The 22,694-nt window shown below is 43.3% G+C and overlaps 1 pseudogene across 1 annotated transcript; it reads right to left on the bottom strand.

Moving 5' to 3' along the window:
- Window positions 1-14,046: 14,046 nt before the first annotated feature.
- LOC147960538 (putative disease resistance protein RGA1) lies at window positions 14,047-22,208 on the bottom strand (annotated as a pseudogene). The gene is made up of 3 exons (XR_015610433.1): window positions 21,624-22,208; window positions 15,711-19,486; window positions 14,047-14,653 (listed from the first exon to the last, which is right to left on the bottom strand). The product of XR_015610433.1 is annotated as a putative disease resistance protein RGA1 (transcript).
- Between the last annotated feature and the right edge of the window lie 486 nt (window positions 22,209-22,694).

Raw genomic sequence — 22,694 nt, 5'->3', positions numbered from 1 at the left:
TGTGGGTCCCCTCACGGTGCTTGGGCTCTAGCGTGAAAACCCTAGTGCGTCCTTTCGGGCTCGACGACGGTAGTGCTTGGCTTCGTCACCCTATTGTGGCCACCATTGCGGAGCCTTGATACCTTTTGGTTGTAGTTGCCCAGTAGCTTCAGGCATGCCTTGTCCCTGGCATGTAGCGCCACTCTGGCATGGGGTGGTCTCGATGATCTCCTATCTTATCCATGTGGCTCTGTGGTCTCTGATCTCGGTCTTTGCTATCTCCCAACAAGAGTGGTGATCCACAGCCTGGAGTGAGGGGGGAATCTCAACGACGATTCGACCCCTTCTAGAGATGGCTCGGTGTGTTCGGTACTATGACGTCCAATGGTTTCTCAAGGCAGCGTTGTTCTGGTCCTGTTTAGTAGTCACGGCTGCCTCTTGTTAGGTGTGGTGTCTTCTATTTTATTCTTGGTGTTGGGTTGGTAGCACTGATGCCACTCGCTCATATGCCCTTTTTTTATCTGCTTGTATGAGGACTTTCTCAACACTTTGTATCGGTTCATTTGTTTGAGCTTTATATATAAAGTTAGACGAAAGCATGTTTTGGTAAATGAATGAACAATCCAAAACAATTTGGAAGTGTTCCAAGTTTTTCTTCCAGATATCATTTGGATATTTGTGTCTCCTCTTTGTTACGGAAACACGCAGATCAAATTTTGAATGCTCAACAGGAAAAAAAATATAACTGAGACGATGGAATCGATCATTCCTATAGCCTGAGCTCTTGGGTGCAGTTCCACCCCGTATGCTGCTTGCTTGCCATGGGTTAAACCAACTATATTCATGCAATGTCCATGCACGGCCATTTGCATAATCAAAGCGTGAACAGCATGTTACTAGGGTCTATAAATTGAGATATCAAGGCATGCATCGATACAGAGGACATGTTTGACGATACCTATGTTACGTTCATGTAGTATTGCCAAAAGAAAAGAAATAAGTGTCTTATATGTGAGTTGAGACATTAGAGGAAAACGGATATGTTAAGTGAAACTCGACTGAGAGGTTAACCTTTGGCCTTCAAGGTTAAGTGTGGATGATATCACCTCTGCTAATGAAAGTAACAATCTTCACTCTCTAAAGGCACGTCCAACGCTAGGCGCTAATAGTAGGCGCCAGTAAATACTTCCCGGTTAATCGGCAGTTGCGCTAGAAATTCCTGGCATCAGGTGCCACAGGGACGCAATAGAAGAAATTCCATCGGCCGCTTGTTGTTTATTCAAGCACAAGCCCAAGGCAGGGAGCGGTTGGCCTTGGTTGCCGATCGATAATTAGCGCCTCTAATTAGCCTCTGGCGTTGGAAGAGAAGGCACCTGAATGTTTTTTTATTTTTTTAATATTTTTTTTCTTTCTAAGTGTCCATATAAGCATCTTGCATTATTGATGCTCTAATGTGTTTGATGTGATAAATGGGTTCTGGCAAGCGGAAGAGCAATGAGACAAGAATCAACATCAACATCCCCGCAAAAAAAAAGAATCAACATCAACAAGTTTATTAACATCCCTAAAAAAACAAGTTTATTAACATGTGATTGCCTTTAGCATTGGTAACTTCTAGTGACAATCGAATTGTACAGAGCCACCACCTGTTCTCTTTTGTATGAAGATTCCGTTTCATTAACCTCGGCTATTGTCTCCCCGTGATTAAGTTTTCAATTGGTCTCCACACTAGTCCGTCTCTATGCACACATCTTACAGCATCTCTAGGTCTCTATATGGTCTTTCATCTTTTAACTCCTCAAATTACTCCTCTAAATTTTAGCGGTTCCTAGCCAATCCCTTAAACTTAACTCCTTAAAAAAAACTGAACACAAATTCATGCAAATTTGATTCAAACTAGTAGAATAAACTAATATTAGTATAAAATTTTAAACGAATTCTAAATTAATTGCATAATTAAAAAAACTAGTCCTCCTTGGACATGATCTTCTCCCAGTGCAGCTCGCCATTGACGTCCTCGTCTTTGCCGCTGCCGTCAGGCCCGAAGCTGTTGCTGGAGCAAAGGTCAATGACTAGCACACAGGACGACCCAGCTCTGTCGGTCTTCCCCAACTTGTACCTCCTTGACGTGCTATGGATATAGGCGGCGGAGCTCCGCCATGTACTCCTTGTCGACATGCTTCACCTTGAGGTGCTCGCGGCCCCCCGGTCCTTCCACAACTCACGTGGGGAGGCCACTCTGTGGTCGATGGGGGGCAGATCAGACACGGTAGCATCGAAGGGGAAGTTGAGCCGCGCCGACGCGCCGTGGAGGCGCAATGGCTGGGTGTCGTACGCCCGCACTCCCTGCGTTGTAGACTGGTAGGAGCCGATCCATATACGCGTGTGGGTTTCGGGGTCCGTGATGCCGGCCACCCACGTCCCTCACGCCCGCTATCGCATGTCGAGATACCTCCTCTGTGACATCGGTGGCGACGGCAGGTCGGGAACTGGAAGGAGGACGCGTCGTCGCGGGAGGATCCGCCACGACCTCGGGCTCTAGACGGTTGCATGTGGTGGTGTGGATCGACGCTTCTAATCGGCGGCGAGGACTTACGTCGGCTGGATCCGGCCATGTGGGCGACGAGACGACGCCGGATTGGATGCGGAGGCGCATTGACGGATGCATGATGCTCAAGTAGGGATTGGGCAGCACCAGAATGGATGAGGTCGAGCGGTGGGAGGGGAAATTTTAATTCAGAGGTTGGCGGTCGAGTATATTTAAGAGTTGGGGCGGACCCGGAGCAAAAATTTTACTCCTCTAATGCATATAAAAGACTAATTGTGTGCAGTTTAGAGGAGCAAAACCGAAATTATGCTTCTCTAATGCCTTGGGTATCAGTTAGAGATGCTTTTGGTCTAGTGAGCCCCGCCAATAGAGGGGTTTCAATGAGAAAGTGAATTGCACCCTAGTTTTGATTGAAAGTGATACAGTCCGGGGCGTTGGACTTCTATCAGATGTAGGCGATGGGGTCACACTACTAAAAGTGTCGCGACCAGACCTCAGACGGTCCAATCTCTGTACTCCGGTGTCATCCCTGGATCAGTAATGCTGACACCACACAGTACTTGAAGGATTTATAACAAAGTAGCAATCACACACTTATTACATCGAGTGTCTCAAAAGATAACTTATTACAATAAATATGGCTTAAGGCCATCTAATAACGATAACAGCGGAAGGCTTGGAAGATAAGTGAGTCCATCAACTCCAACGGCATCACTGAGTATAGAACCACGACCTAAAACTCCTTAATCGTCGTCTGAAAAGTCTGCAACATTAACCTTGCAGCCCGAAATGGGTCAGCACATGGAATATGCTGGCAATGTAACACATAGAGAGTAATGGAATGAAAAATCTATTCTATATGCATATTTGGCTGGTGGAAAGCTCTATGGTTACAGTTTTACGTAAAGCCAATTTTTCCCTACTGCAAACGAATAAATTTATTCAACTATCATGGTCGTTGTTAAACATTGAGAATGGTTGACAGCATTCTCAATCCCAATTAAGCATCATCATTAAACAAACTCATCAAAATTAATTTTATAGTAACATGTTGAGATTCACATGATAATCCAGGTACTAGCTAGATACTTAAGATGTCCATAACCGGGGACACGGCTAATCATGATTAGTTTATACACTCTGCAGAGGTTTGCGCACTTTTCCCCACAAGACTCGATCTCCTCCGTTGGATTTCTCGCACTACATGGTGTTTGAGAAACGGATGACCGAGACATGGTCTTTCAGAAGCGTTAGCACCTTACGATGGGTAGACCGTACCACCTACATCTGCTAGTCTACCACTATAAGAGTTCACACGACTTAGTCAACTATGCTAGAGCCTATAATAGCTTGTGGCTGCACACGGAAGTTTCTAGCATGAATAATCTCATGATCCCTTTGAGCCTGGGTGGCGGTCCAAAAGAAAACAGGCAATCCTGGAATACCCAGGTACCTCAATCCACCCATATGTGTGTTTAAGTTGCCACCTTAAATAAACCATTAATTAAAAATCTCACATCTGTCATGGATACACTCACCCAATCCACGTCTACTAGCATAGCATGGCATAATAAGCAAACGTAGAAGTAACTCCAAAAGGTTTGATGATAATAAACAGGTAATAGGTACAACCTCAACTACTTCTCAAACCCACAATTTAATTAGATCCTAATCATGCAATGTGTGAGGATTGATCTAATGCAATAAAACTGGGTAGTAGGAGGTATGATCAAAGTATTACTTGCCTTGTTGATGATTCGCGAAACCTAGCGATTCGAAGTAGCAAGCGGCGCACTCCAGGTACTCTATCGCAAACAAACAAGCATACCATAAGTACTCAACTAATGCACGGGTAAAACTCAAATAAGAAATCTAACCAGAAAGTTCAACTTAAGAACTCCGGTTGGCAAAAAGAATCAAATTGAACGAAGCAACGAAAAACAAACGGCAAAAGAAACATGCTTTGTTTACTATTCTGGATCTAAGGCAATTTTTACAGTGGTAAAAACTTGTTTGAGTTGGTTAAACGGAAAGAGGGTTTCGAGACGAAACTCCAGGCGCTTGAATCGCCTGATTCCGATAAACGAGCGAAAAGTTAGACTAAAACAAAAATCGGATCAGAAATTGCGATCAGAAAAATCACGAATTTAATCCGAGAAAAAGAAAAACGACGAACAGTTTAACGAACGAACGTTCGTTAATTGAATCCAAATGAAGAACGCGTTCGTTTAAACGAACGAACGAGCGAACGCTCGCTAATTAGCCTAAACCGAAAAAAAACCAATCTAAAAAAACGAAACTAAAAAAACGACGAAAACCGACAGAAAAACTGAACGGTTTTTCTAATAAAAACGGCGGCGGGATCGAGGTAAACCTCGGGCGGCGGGTCCGGCGGGCGGCGGCGGCGGCGCGGATCGGGCGCGGCTAGGGTTTGGGGCACGGGCTGGGCTAGCTCGGGCCCCCAGGACGGCGGCTTATAAAGCCCCGGCCAGGCGGAGTCCTGGCCGGTTACGGCCCAGGGTCGGTTTGGAATTTTTTTTAAATACTTACGCTTGGAAAAAAAATAAAAGGACTATTAAACGGACTCCAAAAATTCCGAAATAAATTTTCCCCGGTTTCTAAAATCAAGCTGCACAAGATGAACATTTACTTGGGGTCTAAATGCAATTTTGAAAAACGCGCATTTTTCCTAAATTCAAATAAAATAGCAAGTAAAACCAAATAAAATCTTATTTGATTTTTTTATTAAATCCCTAATATTTCTTTATTTTGGGAAAGTCATTTTATTCCCTCTCTCATAATTTTTATAATAGAAATAATTGAAGATAAAAATAAATAAAATCAAATGATCCTATTTTCAAAATTTGAGACAACTCAAATATGAAAATAACGAAATCCCAAACTCTATCCGCGGGTCCTTGAGTTGCGTGAAATTTCTAGGATCAACCAAAATGCAATAAATATGATATGCAATGATGATCTAGTGTATAACATTCCAAATTGAAAATTTGGGATGTTACAAACCTACCCCCTTAAGATGAATCTCGCCCTCGAGATTCGGGTTGGCTAGAAAATAGGTGAGGGTGGTCCTTCAACAAAACTTTCTCTCGTTCCCAGGTGGCTTCATCCTTCGTGTGGTGGCTCAACCTTGCAAAACTTGATAACCTTGCTGCGGGTGACTCGACTGGCATACTCTAGAATCTTAACTGGTTTCTCCTCATAGGTCAAATCACTATCCAACTGAATCGCTTCCAGTGGTACCGTATCCCTCAGCTGTATGTCAGCCATCTCTGCGTGGCACTTCTTCAACTGGGATACATGGAACACGTCATGAACTCCTGACAATTCTTCGAGCAATTCCAACTTATAGGCAACTTCTTCCATACGCTCCAAAACTTTGTACGGGCCTACAAAACGTGGCGCTAACTTTCCCTTAACTCCAAAGCGCTTAACTTCTCGAAGTGGTGATACTCGAAGATAAACTCGGTCTCCGACTTCATAAACTGTCTTCTTGCGTTTAGAATCCGCACAACTCTTCTGCCTGTATTGAGCTACCTTCAGCCTGTCGCGAATTAATTTCACTTTCTATTCAGACTCCTTTATCAGATCCGGTCCAAACAACTGGCGATCTCCAACTTCATCCCAGGACAATGGGGTCCTGCACCTCCCTCCGTACAAGGCTTCGAAAGGGGCCATCTTCAAATTGGATTGATAGTTGTTGTTGTAAGAGAACTCTGCATACGGCAAATTCTCGTCCCAACTAGATCCGTAATCTAGCGCACAAACTCTTAGCATATCCTCCAAAATCTAATTAACTCTCTCAGTCTGTCCATCTGTCTGCGGGTGGAAAGCTGTGCTAAACTCCAGTCTGGTACCCAAAGTCTCATGCAACTGATTCCAGAACTTTGAGGTAAATTGGGTTCCTCTATCTGATACAATGCTCCTTGGAACTCCATGCAGACATACGATCCTGGTCATGTATATCTTTGCCAACTTAGCACTGGTATAGGTAGTCTTCACTGGAATGAAATGAGCTACCTTTGTCAAACGATCGACTACAACCCATATCGAGTCATAGCCTGAACGTGTTCTGGGAAATCCTGTAATAAAATCCATGCCTAACTTATCCCACTTCCATTCGGGTATCGGCAATGGTTGTAGCAATCCGGCTGGCTTCTGATGCTCTGCCTTTACTCTCTGACATACATCACAAACTGCTACATACTCCGCAATATCCTTCTTTATTCCGGTCCACCAGAAAATATCCTTCAAATCCAAATACATCTTGGTATTTCCTAGGTGAATCGAATATGGTGAATCATGGGCCTTTTGTAAAATTAACTTCCTGATCTCCGGATCATTTGGCACATAAACACGGTCTTCAAACCATAAGGTATCGTGCTCATCCTCACGAAATCTCTTAGCTTTTCCTTTACTCATTTTCTCCTTAATAGAAACAATCTCCTTGTCAGTCCTTTAAGCTTCTCTGATCTTATCCATGAAAGTAGGCTGAATCTCCAATGCTGCTACATAGCCTCTCGGGGCTATTTCCAAACATAGCTCTCGAAGATTTTCGGCTAACTCCCTTGGTAAATCTCCCGTCATTAGGGTGTTGGCATGGCTCTTACCGCTTAACGCGTCAGCTACTACGTTAGCCTTTCCAGGGTGATAATGCAATCTCATATCATAATCCTTGATGAGCTCCAACCATCTCCTTTGTCTGAGGTTCAACTCCTTCTGTGTGAAAATATACTTCAAGCTCTTGTGATCCGTGTACACCTCGCAATGGTTTCCAATCAGAAAATGTCTACAAGCCTTCAATGCATGCACTACGGCTGCTAACTCCAAATCATGTGTAGCATAATTCAACTCATGAGGCTTAAGCTGTCGTGGGGCATATGAAACAACTCTTCCTTCCTGCATAAGAACTGCTCCAAGTCCTCGACGTGAAGCGTCATAATACACCTCATAATCCTTGGTCTGATCAGGTAAAATTAACACTGGTGAGGTAACCAAACGTTTCTTCAACTCCTGGAAACTAGCCTCACATTCCTCAGTCCATATGAACTTGGTATCCTTCTTCAACAACTCCGTCATAGGCTTCGCAATCTTTGAGAAATTCTCAATAAACCTTCGGTAGTATCCTGCGAGTCCAAGAAAACTCCGGATCTCTCCAACTGTGGTTGGCGCTTCCCACTTGGTCACGTTATCAACTTTAGTGGGATCTGCTACTATACCTTCTCCGGATATAACGTGTCCGAGAAATCCAACTTCTTTCAACCAAAACTCACATTTGCTAAACTTGGCATATAACTGATGTTCTCTGAGCTTTCCAAGAACCAAGCGCAAATGCTCCTTATGCTCCTCTTCATTTTTCGAGTAAACCAGGATATCATCAATGAACACTACGACGAACTTATCCAAGAACTCCATAAACACTTTGTTCATCATGTTCATGAAATATGCAGGTGCGTTAGTCAGACCAAATGACATAACGGTATACTCGTACAGCCCATACCTGGTGGTAAAAGCCGTCTTAGGTATATCCTCTTCTCGAATTTTCAACTGGTGGTATCCTGATCGCAGATTGATCTTGGAAAATACCTTAGCTCCTTGCAATCGATCAAACAGATCATTGATCATCCGTAGTGGGTATTTGTTCTTGATGGTTACCTCATTCAATCCTCGATAATCGACAACCATCCTTAACGATCCATCCTTCTTTTCTACTAGAAGTACTGGTGATCCCCAAGGTGAAGAACTTGGGCGAATGTATCCTTTATCCAGTAACTCCTTAATTTGCTTCTTAATTTCCACCAAATCATTTGCGGGCATCCTATATGGTCTCTTTGATATTGGCCCTGTGCCTGGCAAAAGCTCAATCAAAAACTCAATATCTCTATCCGGTGGCATGCCTGGCAACTCTTCTGGAAATACATCGGAAAAATCCTTCACTACTGGTACTTCCTCCTTTACAACTCCTGTTAAACAATTTGCTTGAGTCCTCTTTGACACATGTCGGGATACATACTTGATCCTTCTCCCTTCTGGGGTGGTAAGCAAAATGGACTTACTGGCACATTCAATATTCCCTTCATAATTTGACAACCAATCCATGCCTAATATCACATCCAATCCTTGAGATTCCAACACTATTAGGTCTGATGGAAATACGTAGTTACCAATCCTTAATGGTAACCGATCACACCATAGACTAGCCATATATTCTGCTCCAGACGAGGTTACTAACATGGGTGACCTAAGGGCTTGGGTTGGCCGTTTATACTTATCCACAAATCCCCTTGATATGTATGAATGCGATGCACTAGTATCGAAAAGAATGAGTGCAGTAAATGACTTAACCAAAAACTTACCGATTACTGCATCCGGCTGCTCTTCAACCTCCTCCACATTAACGTGGTTCACCTGTCCCCTGTTGAAAGGGTTCGACTTCTTCCCAGAGCTTCCATTGCCATTTCCATTCTGTGATTCAGGACATTCGTTGGCATAATGTCCGGTCTTCTGGCATTTAAAGCAAGTGACTTGGCTCAGGTCTTTCTTGGCTGGGGTTGATGGGTTGGTGCGGTTCTGGCCGTTGCTTCCTCCATTCCCATTACCAGTCTTGGGGCCATTGTGATTGTGCGAGCTACCTCCTCCATGGGTATGCTGGAAATGTCCACCCGGTCTAGGGGTAAAACGTGGCTTCTGCTGAGCTCCAGAATTGTACTTTCCTTATCCATACATCCTCTTGCGATTCTCAATTTGCTGCTGCTTCCCTTCAATTATAAGAGCACGATCTACCAACTCCTGGTAGTTGTTGAAAGTTGCTACCATCAACTGTATGCTCAACTCATCATTTAGTCCTTCCAGAAACTTCTCCTGCTTTGCTGCATCCGTAGCAACGTCATCTGGGGCATAACGTCCTAACTTACTAAAGTCCTCCACATACCGGCCAACTGTCCGTCCTCCTTGGCGCAAGTTGCGAAACTCTCGCTTCTTCATGGCCATAGCTCTTGCTAAAACATGGACAGTTTGAAAAGCCTGCTGAAACTGGTCCCACGTGACAGTGTCGACAGGGAAAGTGGCTATGAAATTCTCCCACCATGATGCTGCGGGTCCTTCAAGATGATGTGCGGCAAACTTCACCTTTTCTGCATCCGTGCATCATGTTGTGGTCAACTCTCTAGCTGTCTTGCGGAGCCAATCATCTGCTACTATCGGCTCGGTGCTACTAGAAAACACCGGCGGATTCAGCCTAAGAAAACGGGCTAAGTGATCAACAGGTGGTGGTGGTGGTGGGTTGTTGTTGTTGTTCCCTTGATTCTGATTCTGGACTAGCAACTGCATCAATGTGTTCTGCTGCTGGATCAACTGGGTGAGCTCCGGTGGGAAGGTAAATCTAGGGTCACGTCTCGGAGGCATCTGAGGGTTTAGAAAAGATGAGATTTAAGAATATAGGGGGTCTAAAGAGAAAACACTACCCATATGCACATGAGGCAAAAGCAAACAATTCACTTCATTCATTCAATCAAACAAGGGCATACAATCGATCTAACTATCGCAAAAGTGCTCAGACTATAATATTTACATGGTGGACTACTACTACTGATGAGGTGGTCTACTAGAAATATTCTTCGGTTGCAGACTCCATGATATCTGCTCCAGCTTCATCAACGTAGTCATCATCGCTATCATCTGGATCCGAGTCGGTGTCGTCGGTGATGATGTAGTCTTCCGGGCGAATATCCTTGGGTTCTTCATCTTCTTCTACTAGTGTAGGGTCTCCCATAAATATTCCGATCTTCTTGATCAGATCGTCATTCTTCTCCACTAATACTTCAATTTCTTCTTCATAATCTTCACGTGCAGCCTTGAGTTCTTCCTCCAGTTCCTTGATTCTTGTCTTTGCCTTCTTCAGGTCTATCATGTCGGCGCACATCTGGTTCTCCTAACGTCGAATGTGCTGGTTTAACTCCTGGATAAAAGCTGCAATTGATCTATCCTTTCTGGTGCTGATCATCTCCCAGTGCTCATCTCGGCGCCCACAAATCTGGTAGATAGTATCCTTGAGATCATTGCGGTAGACTTCTCCGATGCGTCCCATGGCGATGTGAGCTGCCATGCTCTTTCCTAGACTCCAAGTTGGTGCATCAAAAAAAACTCTATGGGCTCGGTGACTGGCATGAACGTCCTTCCTGGAACTTGAATTTGAATCATCCAGCGCTCTTCTTCAGGTAAAGTGGTGTTGTAGGTGCCGGTGAATCTTGGTACTCCTATGTTCAGATATCTAGTGACTTCCTTTAAATGACGCCCAAAGGGTGTATCTTCATCCGGTTGAGTGAACTTGTTCCTTGCATCCGCCATCCTAAAAGAGTAGAAAAGATGAGAAGTCAGAAAGAGAAGAGAGTGAGTGGTGATCTAGGTCTTTAGCTTAGTGGTCGTGTCCTACAGTCAGCGTGTGCTCTGATACCATCTTGTCGCGACCAGACCTCAAACGGTCCAATCTCTGTGCTCCGGTGTCATCCCTGGATCAGTAATGCTGACACCACACAGTACTTGAAGGATTTATAATAGAGTAGCAATCACACACTTATTACATCGAGTGTCTCAAAAGATAACTTATTACAATAAATATGGCTTAAGGCCATCTAATAACGATAACAGCGGAAGGCTTGGAAGATAAGTGAGTCCATCAACTCCAACGGCATCACTGAGTATAGAACCACGACCTAAAACTCCTTAATCGTCGTCTGAAAAGTCTGCAACATTAACCTTGCAGCCCGAAATGGGTCAGTACATGGAATATGCTGGCAATGTAACACATAGAGAGTAATGGAATGAAAAATCTATTCTATATGCATATTTGGCTGGTGGAAAGCTCTATGGTTACAGTTTTACGTAAAGCCAATTTTTCCCTACTGCGAAGGAATAAATTTATTTAACTATCATGGTGGTTGTTAAATATTGAGAATGGTTGACAGCATTCTCAATCCCAATTAAGCATCATCATTAAACAAACTCATCAAAATTAATTTTATAGTAACATGTTGAGATTCACATGATAATCCAGGTACTAGCTAGATACTCAAGATGTCCATAACCGGGGACACGGCTAATCATAGTTTATACACTCTGCAGAGGTTTGCGCACTTTTCCCCACAAGACTCGATCTCCTCCGTTGGATTTCTCGCACTACATGGTGTTTGAGAAACGGATGACCGAGACATAGTCTTTCAGAAGCGCTAGCACCTTACGATGGGTAGACCGTATCACCTACATCCCCTACATCTGCTAGTCTACCACTGTAAGAGCTCACACGACTTAGTCAACTATGCTAGAGCCCATAATAGCTTGTGGCTGCACACGGAAGTTTCTAGCGTGAATAATCTCATGATCCCTTTGAGCCTGGGTGGCGGTTCAAAAGAAAACAGGCAATCCTGGAATACCCAGGTACCTCAATCCACCCAGATGTGTGTTTAAGTTGCCACCTTAAATAAATCATTAATTAACAATCTCACATCTTTCATGGATACACTCACCCAATCCACGTCTACTAGCATAGCATGGCATAATAAGCAAACGTAGAAGTAACTCTCAAAGGTTTGATAATAAACAGGTAATAGGTACTACCTCAACTACTTCTCAAACCAATAATTTAATTAGATCTTAATCATGCAATGTGTGAAGATTGATCTAATGCAATAAAACTGGGTAGTAGGAGGTATGATCAAAGTGTTACTTGCCTTGCTAATGATCCGCGAAACCTAGCGATTCGAAGTAGCAAGCGGCGCACTCCGGGTATTCTATCGCAAACAAACAAGCATACCATAAGTACTCAACTAATGCACGGGTAAAACTCAAATAAGAAATCTAACCAGAAAGTTCAACTTAAGAACTCCGGTTGGCAAAAAAAATCAAATCGAACGAAGCAACGAAAAACAAACGGCAAAAGAAACAGGCTTCGTTTACTATTCTGGATCTAAGGCAATTTTTATAGTGGCAAAAACTTGTTTGAGTTGGTTAAACGGAAAGAGGGTTTTGAGACGTAACTCCAGGCGCTTGAATCGCCTGATTCCGATAAACGAGCGAAAAGTTAGACTAAAACGAAAATTGGATCAGAAATCGTGATCAGAAAAATCACGGATTTAATCCGAGAAAAAGAAAAACGACGAACAGTTTAACGAACAAACGTTCGTTAACTGAATCCAAATGAAGAACGCGTTCGTTAAAACGAACGGACGAGCGAACGCTCGCTAATTAGCCTAAACCGGAAAAAAAACCGATCTAAAGAAAAAAACGAAACTAAAAAAATGACGAAAACTGACGGAAAAACCGAACGGTTTTTCTAATAAAAACGGCGGCGGGATCAAGGTAAACCTCGGGCGGCGGGTCCGGCGGGCGGCGGCGGCGCGGATCGGGCGGCGGCGGCGCGGATCGGGCGCGGCTAGGGTTTGGGGCGCGGGCTGGGCTGGCTCGGGCCCCGGGGCGGCGGCTTATAAAGCCCCGGCCAGGCGGAGTCCTGGCCGGTTACGGCCGAGGGTCGGTTCTGACTTTTTTTTAAAATACTTACGCTCAGAAAAAAACAAAAGGACTACTAAACGGACTCCAAAAATCCTGAAATAAATTTTCCCCGGCTTCTAAAATCAAGCCGCACGGGATGGACATTTATTTGGGGCCTAAATGCAATTTTGAAAAACGCGCATTTTTCCTAAATTTAAATAAAATAGCAAATAAAACCAAATAAAATCTTATTTGATTTTTTATTAAATCCCCAATATTTCTTTATTTTGGGAAAGTCATTTTATTCCCTCTCTCATAATTTTTATAATAGAAATAATTGAAGATAAAATCAAATGATCCTATTTTCAAAATTTGAGACAACTCGAATATGAAAATAACGAAATCCCCAACTCTCTACGCGGGTCCTTGAGTTGCGTGAAATTTCTAGGATCAACCAAAATGCAATAAATATGATATGCAATGATGATCTAGTGTATAATATTTTAAATTGAAAATTTGGGATGTTACAAAAAGGGTGTTCATTGGATTTTTATTTGGCTTTTGCACTTTGGCTTAGAAGCAAAAAAACTTCTAAGTCAAAAGCCAAAGCCGAAAGCCCAACCAAAGACCCCTGATTAAGGAAAGATAAAACAGCCAATCATTTGGAGAGAGGAAGAACACAACCAATCTGCAAAGATGTGATTACAAGACAACCAAATACTCCATATTAGTGGCGGCCCAAATCCAGCAAAGAATCACACCTGCGGTACACCGATGCAAGAGAGAACAACTTCCCTAGATCCAGGTACCATAACCCAATGGCACAGGCATCATTCGCCAACTTTAGTTACATTCGGGTCAATGAGATCACGTGCAGAATCAGCCAGATGAATTGCTGATGGAAATTGTAAATAAAATTGCCAAACGGTACGTACGAAGTTACTTAATCTAATAAGGACTTAAGAAATGTACTTTCATTTGATTTTAGAGAGCCTGGAGAACATTTTTGGAGACCGGAGTAAATGTGTTGCTCTATCAACTTCCACAGAAACCAAATACAGAAGTTCCAGTCCTCTAGTAAATACAAAGTCTCCTAAAAAAGATAGATATATACATGCATAAAAAGATGGCAGCTTGACAATACACATCTGTCAACACCGGGGGTGCGGTACTGTTGTCCAGTGTCAGAAAGCTTTCGTTTCTGACTTGTGTTATGCCACCGAAGAAAAGAAAACGGGTGAGAAAAGTGAGCGTCCACGGTGAAGCTAACGTCACCACAGAAAACGGGTGAGAAAAGTGAGCGTCCACGGTAAAGATACCGTCACCACGGTGCGCATGGACACTGCCGGTTCTGCCATCCCCTTCTCTCAACACTAATCCGCGCTTCTGAATCTGTGCGTGGTAAATCTGCAGCCATGTCTGCGCGTCGAGCTGAGAATTCCTCCAGATGTCTGAACAGATATTCCTCCAAATGAGCGCCTTTCCAACAACTGAACAGAAAATTTGCGTCGTAGATTGTGCCATCCTCTTTGGGTTGACCTTCATGCTGATCTTGTTCTTGGCCAGTAGAACCTGCAGAGGGACTGTTTGCCTAGACGAAGCCCAGCTGTTTCCAGTGTAATGTGCCTGCATCCCCAGCACCCCTCCTTCCATCAGCGATCGGTACAAAAAGGTACACAAGTTGTAGCATAATAAAGTTATGAACAATTGAACATAGTATAGGCTTTTTGGACTAAGAAGATCAAGTTTCTATCTATTGTGAATGTACAGCATATCAAATTTCAAAACCTTGCAATGGTCTTTCTGTATTCTTATTTTTAGACTTTACAGGAGACGCATGTTTAACAAGCTACAAATATCAGGTTTCATTTTCCATATGACCCCTCAAGTCGGGTTCCACTATCTCACTATATCGCCACCTACTGCTAACAGAGGCCAAATGAAATTTGTGTAGCTTCCAGTGAGCGAAGTAACGCCAAGAGGTACAGAAACGACAACCAAAGAGCATTACATGCTTACAGCATTATTAAGTTGGTTTCTTCTTTCTCTGCAATCAGGTTAGATTTTCTTTTGCAAGAAGAGATTAGTTTCAGAGTTCAACTCTTTGTTTGTAAAGGTATATTCAACTAAAACATAACCATCCGGTTATTTTCTTGTTTCATCTTGCGATTCCAAAAAAGAAGATATCTACTACTAGCACCTAACAGCAAAATGTGCCACTAGGCAGTAAGCATAACCATGCAATATATTAGCATTTTCTTATTAAATAAGATATAAAAGAGAAAACATGCAGTGCACCATTCTACGTAACTTGAATAAAAGATGTACATTGCTACTCAGCAAAATTTGCATCTCTTAAAGGTGCAGTTTAGCATGGTTAAAATGTCATGTTCATTGGATGCTCAAACCAAAATGGTCTGCATGACTGCACTTAGCTCACATCTTGATCTAGGTTTATCATAGCTAGTTCAAATACACAAAAATTTATGTCCAATGATCCATGACAACCAGAAGTATGCAAGCACAGCCGAGGTATGACATAAGAAGTGAAACAAAACATAATTTCCATCTAAGATCTATACAGTTTGAATTTTGTTTTCCTTAAGTTTGCTTATGCAGAAATAAGGCATCACCCAAAGAAAAGCATCTGTAAAATCAGATTCAGGATAATTAAAAGGACTACCTCCGAATATTAGTTACCAACAAGGTTCCCACTTGCATCCTGGAAGGGCAGCAAACTTGTTCCAGTCTGGACCTTCCTTTTGCTGAAACTGCTCCTCCAATGCTTGATTGCATTCAGAAAGGAAAAATGTTTCAAGTGATACAGGAAGACCACTCCGTGGCAGTGACATCAGCCGGGGGCACCGATCAATTGAGAGAACCCGAAGCGAATAAAAACCATCCATATCCGGAAGCCACAATAAATTAGAACAACCACTAATCGTCAGCCTCACAAGCGAAACAAGGTCACACAACTGTCGCAGTGATGATAGCCTATCACAAAATTTTACAATCAGCTCCTTCAGGGCTGTCTGGTGGCCTGCTTTAGACAGTCGCATAACTTGAGGGCACTCGGATAAATGTAGCTTTTGAAGAGATGGCATGTCATCTAAGTACGGTACAGATTCCAGAGCATAACATTCTTTAATTGTCATCTCTTCAAGGGACAACAGTGCTTCTGCTCCCTCAATGGATGATATCCAATCACATTTATGAATGTCCAACTGTTTCAGCATCGTCAAGTGGTGTAGGCTTACCGGTACACCTGGTATCTCAACAGTGTCACATTCGCTTAAGTGTAGTGCACCAAGCGACGAGAGATTCTTCAGTAACTTGTTGAAAGAGGATGGTTGCAGGTAGCACCCTTTTAACTTAAGGAATCGAAGTGATGAAGGAAGTACAGTGCTCCCATTCTCATTCCACAATGTAGCAATTACGGAGAAGCTTTCTGCCAGGTTGTTGCCACATATTTGCAACTGTTTAAGTGATTTCAGATTGTTAAACACGGTGATGGACATGTCTACCAAACGCTCCACATAGATCCCCATATCTTGTACAAACTCTAGGTGATGAGCATGCAAGACATGGAAGGAACTTGATACAAGGCGACAAAATGATTTTGACAGATCAAGACTATCCCACCGTAACTTAACTTTGATTGTTTCCTTGTCAAGTATAGCTATATGTCTGAGTGTACGAGCATGGGTGGGATATGCTCTTAGCCGTGGACAACCAGCTACAGAGAGATGTCTGAGATTCTGCAAGACTTTGTCATTGTCCACAAGGCACCACTCCAATTTGGGTAGGCGTTCTAGTAGCAATGTTTCCAAAAAAGGGAATCCAGCATGGCCAAAAAACTCCTGACCGAGTGCTTTTAGTTTTTTCATTCGCCGCACTTCAAGAGTTCTGAGTAAGGGGAGATCCCCTAGGTGGAAGGACCTCCCATCTCTTACAATCTCGTAGACAGATCAATTTCAATCTTCTCAGCCAATCAGACTCTAACCAAGAAGGAGACTTGACACCTGGGTACCCACTGATAGTTAGCTCATGAAGATTGCGGTGCGGCTTTAACACATCAAGCACCTCAAAGACCTTGTCAATATCATGAGCACCATCACATGATTCCCATTGTAGCTCCAACTTAGAGATGTGCTCCTTCAAGTCTAGATCAGACTTTGCAGCTTCCTCCCTGTTTTTTACATTCTCCAGAAACCTAACAGAAAGCTCTCCCCTGAACTTGTTGAGATCCTTCAGTTGGACCAAACTTTGCTCTTCCTTGTCAACGAGGAATTCTACTGAACCCTCAATGCACGGAAGCTGATGTATACCTGATAATGTGAGAGTGTAAGCCTTCTCTACATCGACATGCTCCAAGTTAATAAGCCTGCTAATGCTTTCAGGAAGACTGAAATGGCGTCCAGTAGCATTCCTGCTTGAATATTTCAGATGTTTTCTATTGTTTGAGCAAGATATCTTCACAGGATAACACGAATGATACTGCACAAACAAGGACTGTAGATGATTGAGTCTGGAGATTGTTGTGGGCAGTGGGTAATAAGTGCGTCGGATGGCTAAATAACGCAGGTGCCTCAGATCACTGACAGCTTTTGGCAAGTTTCCAAAGCAGCATCCGGTTAAATCCAACATCCGGACACTCTTGAGTTTCTCGAGTATATCATGACTCAGATAGTCTTTGGAGCAGAACCAAGAATCATTCAGAACTATAAATGTCCTCAATCTTCCAAGACCATCATAGTTCACAAGATCTCCAAATTGTTCGGCAGACACAGACAAATGCCTAATATGATAAGGTAACACCCCAATGCTGCCATGGTCAATCCTAAAGCATTCGCCATGGGAAACATGAAGTGCGAGGTCATTCATTGAATTATGCATAGTGTAATATGTTTGATCACCGCAGCAGAGTTTTTGGAAAAAATGACCGAACTAACAGATCATTGAAATAGCTCCTTCCAATATCTTCCAAGCTTCTACTGTTATATCCTTCTAGATGAACAAGGCCCTGAGCTATCCACATCCAGATTAATCTATTTGAATCAATACGGTAACCTTTTGGGAATAAACTACAATATACAAAGCACTGCTGGAGGTGTTCCGGCAAATTTTCATAACTGAAGTGTAAGGTTGTCAAAATATCATTTGGATTGAGGACATCTTTGTGAAGAACATCCTCCCACTCTGCATCACTGTATTTTCCATTTAAATGTCCTCCGATAACCTTTAGTGCTAGAGGTGAGCCTTTAAGTTTCTGAACAATTTGGTATCCTAACTGCTTCAACTCTGGATAACCTTCTGGCTTACTGCTGCCAAATGCACACCGTCTGAACAGTAACCAACTATCATCTCCTTCCAAACCTTGTAAAGTGAACAAGCTTCTAGAGTCCAGCATTTTTGCAACCAATTCTGTCCGGGTTGTCACTAGAACCTTACTTCCAGAGATTACAGAACTTTCCTTAATAGGAGCTATTATTTCCATCCACATTTGTTTGTTGATGTGTTCTCCATGTTTCTCATCGTACCACACATCATCCAACACTAAGAGAAACCTCTTCGAACGAAGTCTCCATTGAAGTTCTGACTGGAGCCGGCTGAAATTAAAATTGGCCAATTCAGCACTCTCACCATCAGTTGTGGATGCTATGATCTCTTTGATAACTCTAGTTTTGTCGAAGTTACCGGAAACACTAACCCACATTCTGACATCAAAAGAATCCACGATACGCTCATCCTTATAGACCAGCTGAGCCAGAGTAGTCTTGCCGATCCCACCAACACCAACAATAGTGTGCACCTCAGTCCTAAAGTTTTGCTCATTGTTCAGTGAACATTCATCAGATTTATACACGAGCTGACCCACGAGCTCCCGTATCTCCTTTTCTCGCCCAAAAATCACATCTTCATGCAAAAAGGACCCGGTGGTTCTTGTTGGGACATACCGAAGAGACTGAATGGGTTTATCGCTCTCCAGTGTCATCACTCGGACAAATATCTCTGCAGAAGTTCTAACTCTCTCCAAGCTTTTGAGAACCTTCCGCAGTTCTGACCTAAACTTGTCAACATTGACCAAACGCTTGCCAATAGAGAGGGAAGAGGTGGCTGTGCGGCTGAGCAGGTCTTTTTGCGCCTTTTCTTTTAAAAGCATGTAATCAAATTCATCCAAGACATCATCTGCATCAGAGACTGCATCTTTCATTTGCTGCAACAACATAATCTGATTTGTGTCCACTACACGTTGCCTTTCAGCTGCACTAACTACAATGAATATATCCATTAAAGTTGCCTTCAAATTATTGAGATCAGATACCATCTCAGATTTCCACTTATACTGGCTGGACAAATAGGACTGCACCAAAGAAACCATCCTTGTAATAACAGGAGATAGAACCCATCCTACAGCACTGGCTGCTGATAATGTAGCCATGTAATCAAGGAATGTTCCTGTACAACATAACATTTAAATCTTTGAAGTGATAAATAGATGAATATTGTAAAAGGACACATATTGTCTGACTACGATGTTAAATCATTTCAGCTTTGACATCAATGTTTTTTTTCCAGAGAAGTGCAAAGTTTTGTACTTTTTTTTCTCGAACCTAAGTGAGCTCATTTTGTATTGGAAGAAACCGCCAAGACAGTGAAGGTCTTACAGCTAAACCAAAACAACAAGAAAACGAGGAGCAGAAGGAAATAAAATGATAACAATGTACAAGAGCTTGGCCATGAATGTCTTTTTCATCAAAGAAAGAAAAATAAATGAACAACTAAGACCTAAAACAACACAAGCTCACTAGGATATCACTCTTTTTTCGCAAATATGCAAAGCTTGCGTATCTTTCATTGATAGAAGAATTTGAAAGGGGGGGGGGGGGGCGGTTACATGACACAACTATTAAGCTTCATGCACTAGCCAATGCAACCAAAAATCCGAACTGATGGAAAGGGCTAGGCAATCCACATATACACTTCAACACCACCTCTCACGTGTGACGCAGGAAGTCAACACATGGATAGACTCAGAGGTATGGCTCAAGAGGCCTATACGTAGACACAAAGTGGGGTATCAGCAATTTTTGGATAAATTGTGGAAGACATGACTTGAACTCAAGACCTTAGGCTCCGATACCATGTTAAGCTTCATGCACTAGCCACCGCAACCAAAAGTCTGAACTGATGGAAAGGGCTCGGATACAATTCAACAACAACCACAGATGGCATAAACATGGTACCCGAAGCACAGAGACATGGGATGCTCGGCCCAATAGAAGCTACAACATAGCGATAAACTGCCCTGACCAAGTGAAGCAACCCAAACCAAGACAAAGTCCCAGAACTCGGAATCCGGTACCAAACGAGCCATGAGCAGACAAGATGACACCTTCACGAAGGGGAATGACACCTTGACGTCACTGCCGTCCAATCCGAAGAATAGGACCTAGGGTTTCCCCTGGCGGTCAAACAGGGGCACGAAGAAAGGTTGTGGCAGTGCCTCCAGGAAGGGAACGGCACCTACAGGTGTCGCCGCTGCCAGCATCAGCAGGCCGGGTAGGGATTACGCCTTGGACAAATGCTCCGTACACTATGGAGAATGGACAATTGCCAGCATCTCGGGGTTGCTCTGTACACTAAATCCATACACTATGGCTCTTTTGAAGGTAGAGGTGACTGTTACCGTGATTACTCACTCTTGTCTGACTGTACATGTGCTATTAGTATTGTGCGCAACCCTTTGAAGCATGAGCTCACCAAGCATATTGGTGTTGATGCTTCTTTTGTGTGCGTTGTTGTGCAGGACAAGGTTATTGCTCTTCAGTATGTGTCTTTCGAGTTACAGTTGGTCGAGTTCTTTACTAAGGCCGGACTAGAGCGCGGTGATTTTATCTCTCCAAACTCAGTATTGTGGATCCACCATGAGTTTGAGGCCAGGTGTATGTTTCATGTATGGCATGTGTATTTTCCCTGGGGGGGTTTCGCGAGTACGCAAAGCTGTATTTTCCCTGTTGTATGAGGGGTTTCCTGCATCTCATAAAATACAAGTTGCATATTTCCTAACAGTTGTCATATTTCAATGAGTTGGAGAAGTATCCTACTGCTCCTAATAAAGAAAAAACGAGGGGGAAAAGAGCCCCTAGCAAAAATGGAAAAAAAAAACTACCGTGAACAGGGGAACCAAAATGTTCTTGAATGTTTCAGCTACAAGAGTACCAGAGAGCAAACCCAAAAAGGAAGAAGGCCAAAACTACAAGATATCAGGCCCAACCATTTTAGATTCAGGAACAAGTTCAAAGAGGGATTTGCCATGGTTATCCATCATGTGAAGAGGAAGGCTCATGTAAGCATCCGGTGCTAGCTTTGCTAAATTCTAGGCTTTAGTTAGTTTTTTCCTCATCTTGTAGATACAGAACTTTGTAAATTATTTAAAGCATATACAAATACAGTAGAGATACTGTTCTTTCAAAGATCAGAGAGCAAACCACAAGCCCAACGAGCTCCTGTTACTTGCATCTAAAGTTCTAAACGAACAGAGACTGCAAACCAAGCACAGCATACGCTAGCTAGTAAAAGTTTGAGAGAGTACCTGAGTAATCCGACACTCCGGCAGGTGGGATCAGAGATCTGAGCAAGGTGGTTTCTTGATTTTTTTTTATCAAGCACGAAGAAGCTGTGTGGCGGACAAGACGACGAGTAGGAGGATGGCGAGCGAGGCAATTGGGGGCGAAGTTTGGTGGAAGGTGAGGAGGGGGAGGAGGAGGAGGCCTCACCCACCGAGCTTAATACGCATTAATGGCTCGAGACTGACCACGCGGAAACGAGACGACGGAGAATTCAGAGCAGAGGAAAAATCGGCGCCCAGCGGGCCACCACCCGAGGAAATCTGACGCGGGCGCCGTGAAGCCACACGATTCGGCGGTGCGCCATGGCGGCTTGGTGGAGCGCGGCGCGGCACCACGCGCACAGCGAAGCGGCGCGACAAACGAGAAAATCTGACGCGGCGTGCCTCGTGGATCGCGGCGCGGCACCCGCACGGCGACGCGGCGTGCCAAGCGAGCCCGACGACCGGGATTGCCTGCCCCATCCTTCCTGCCACCGCCAAAGCGTCTCGCATCGCTGCCGGCGAACTGGCTGGAGGCGGGTGCTAAAACTGTGGCCTGCACCTCAGTCCATCTGCGTCCTGGGAAGAAATAAGATTGGGCCTCGTAAACATGGGCCAAGGGCCTTCGAATGTGTCATTCTTATCTCCACCTCGAATTCACCTCAAAAAAAAATTCTCCAGCTCGAAAATGCTCCTGGTATGAACACTAAAAGATTGTCTCTTTCTCAAAAGAAAGTAAAAGATTGTCTAAAAAACGAACAGTGAAAAAAGGAAAAAAAGGAAAAATATTATGACATTTTTTAGCTGCGAACATCAGTTAGTTTTCTACCTGCGTGCAAATTTTTAAAATGGAATATCATTTGCATCCGTCTGGGAAAAAGGAACAAAACCAGTGCTTCAAAATGCTTGCAAAAACTACCGTTTTGGAACATTGATTTTGTTTATTAATTTCTGTACAGAGCATTACAGAAGTTTTTTTGTCATGAAACTTTGCGCACAGCTGAAATACTTGACAATGTTTTTGACACAAAAATCAGTATTTTGAATATATTTTCT

The sequence above is a fragment of the Triticum urartu genome, chromosome 7A (assembly GCF_056163025.1).
Source record: "Triticum urartu cultivar PI428250 chromosome 7A, HENAU_Tu73, whole genome shotgun sequence".
Classification (NCBI taxonomy): Eukaryota; Viridiplantae; Streptophyta; class Magnoliopsida; order Poales; family Poaceae; genus Triticum; species Triticum urartu.
The sequence above is the reverse complement of the archived record's forward strand: the minus strand, read 5'-3'. Positions and strand labels throughout refer to the sequence as shown.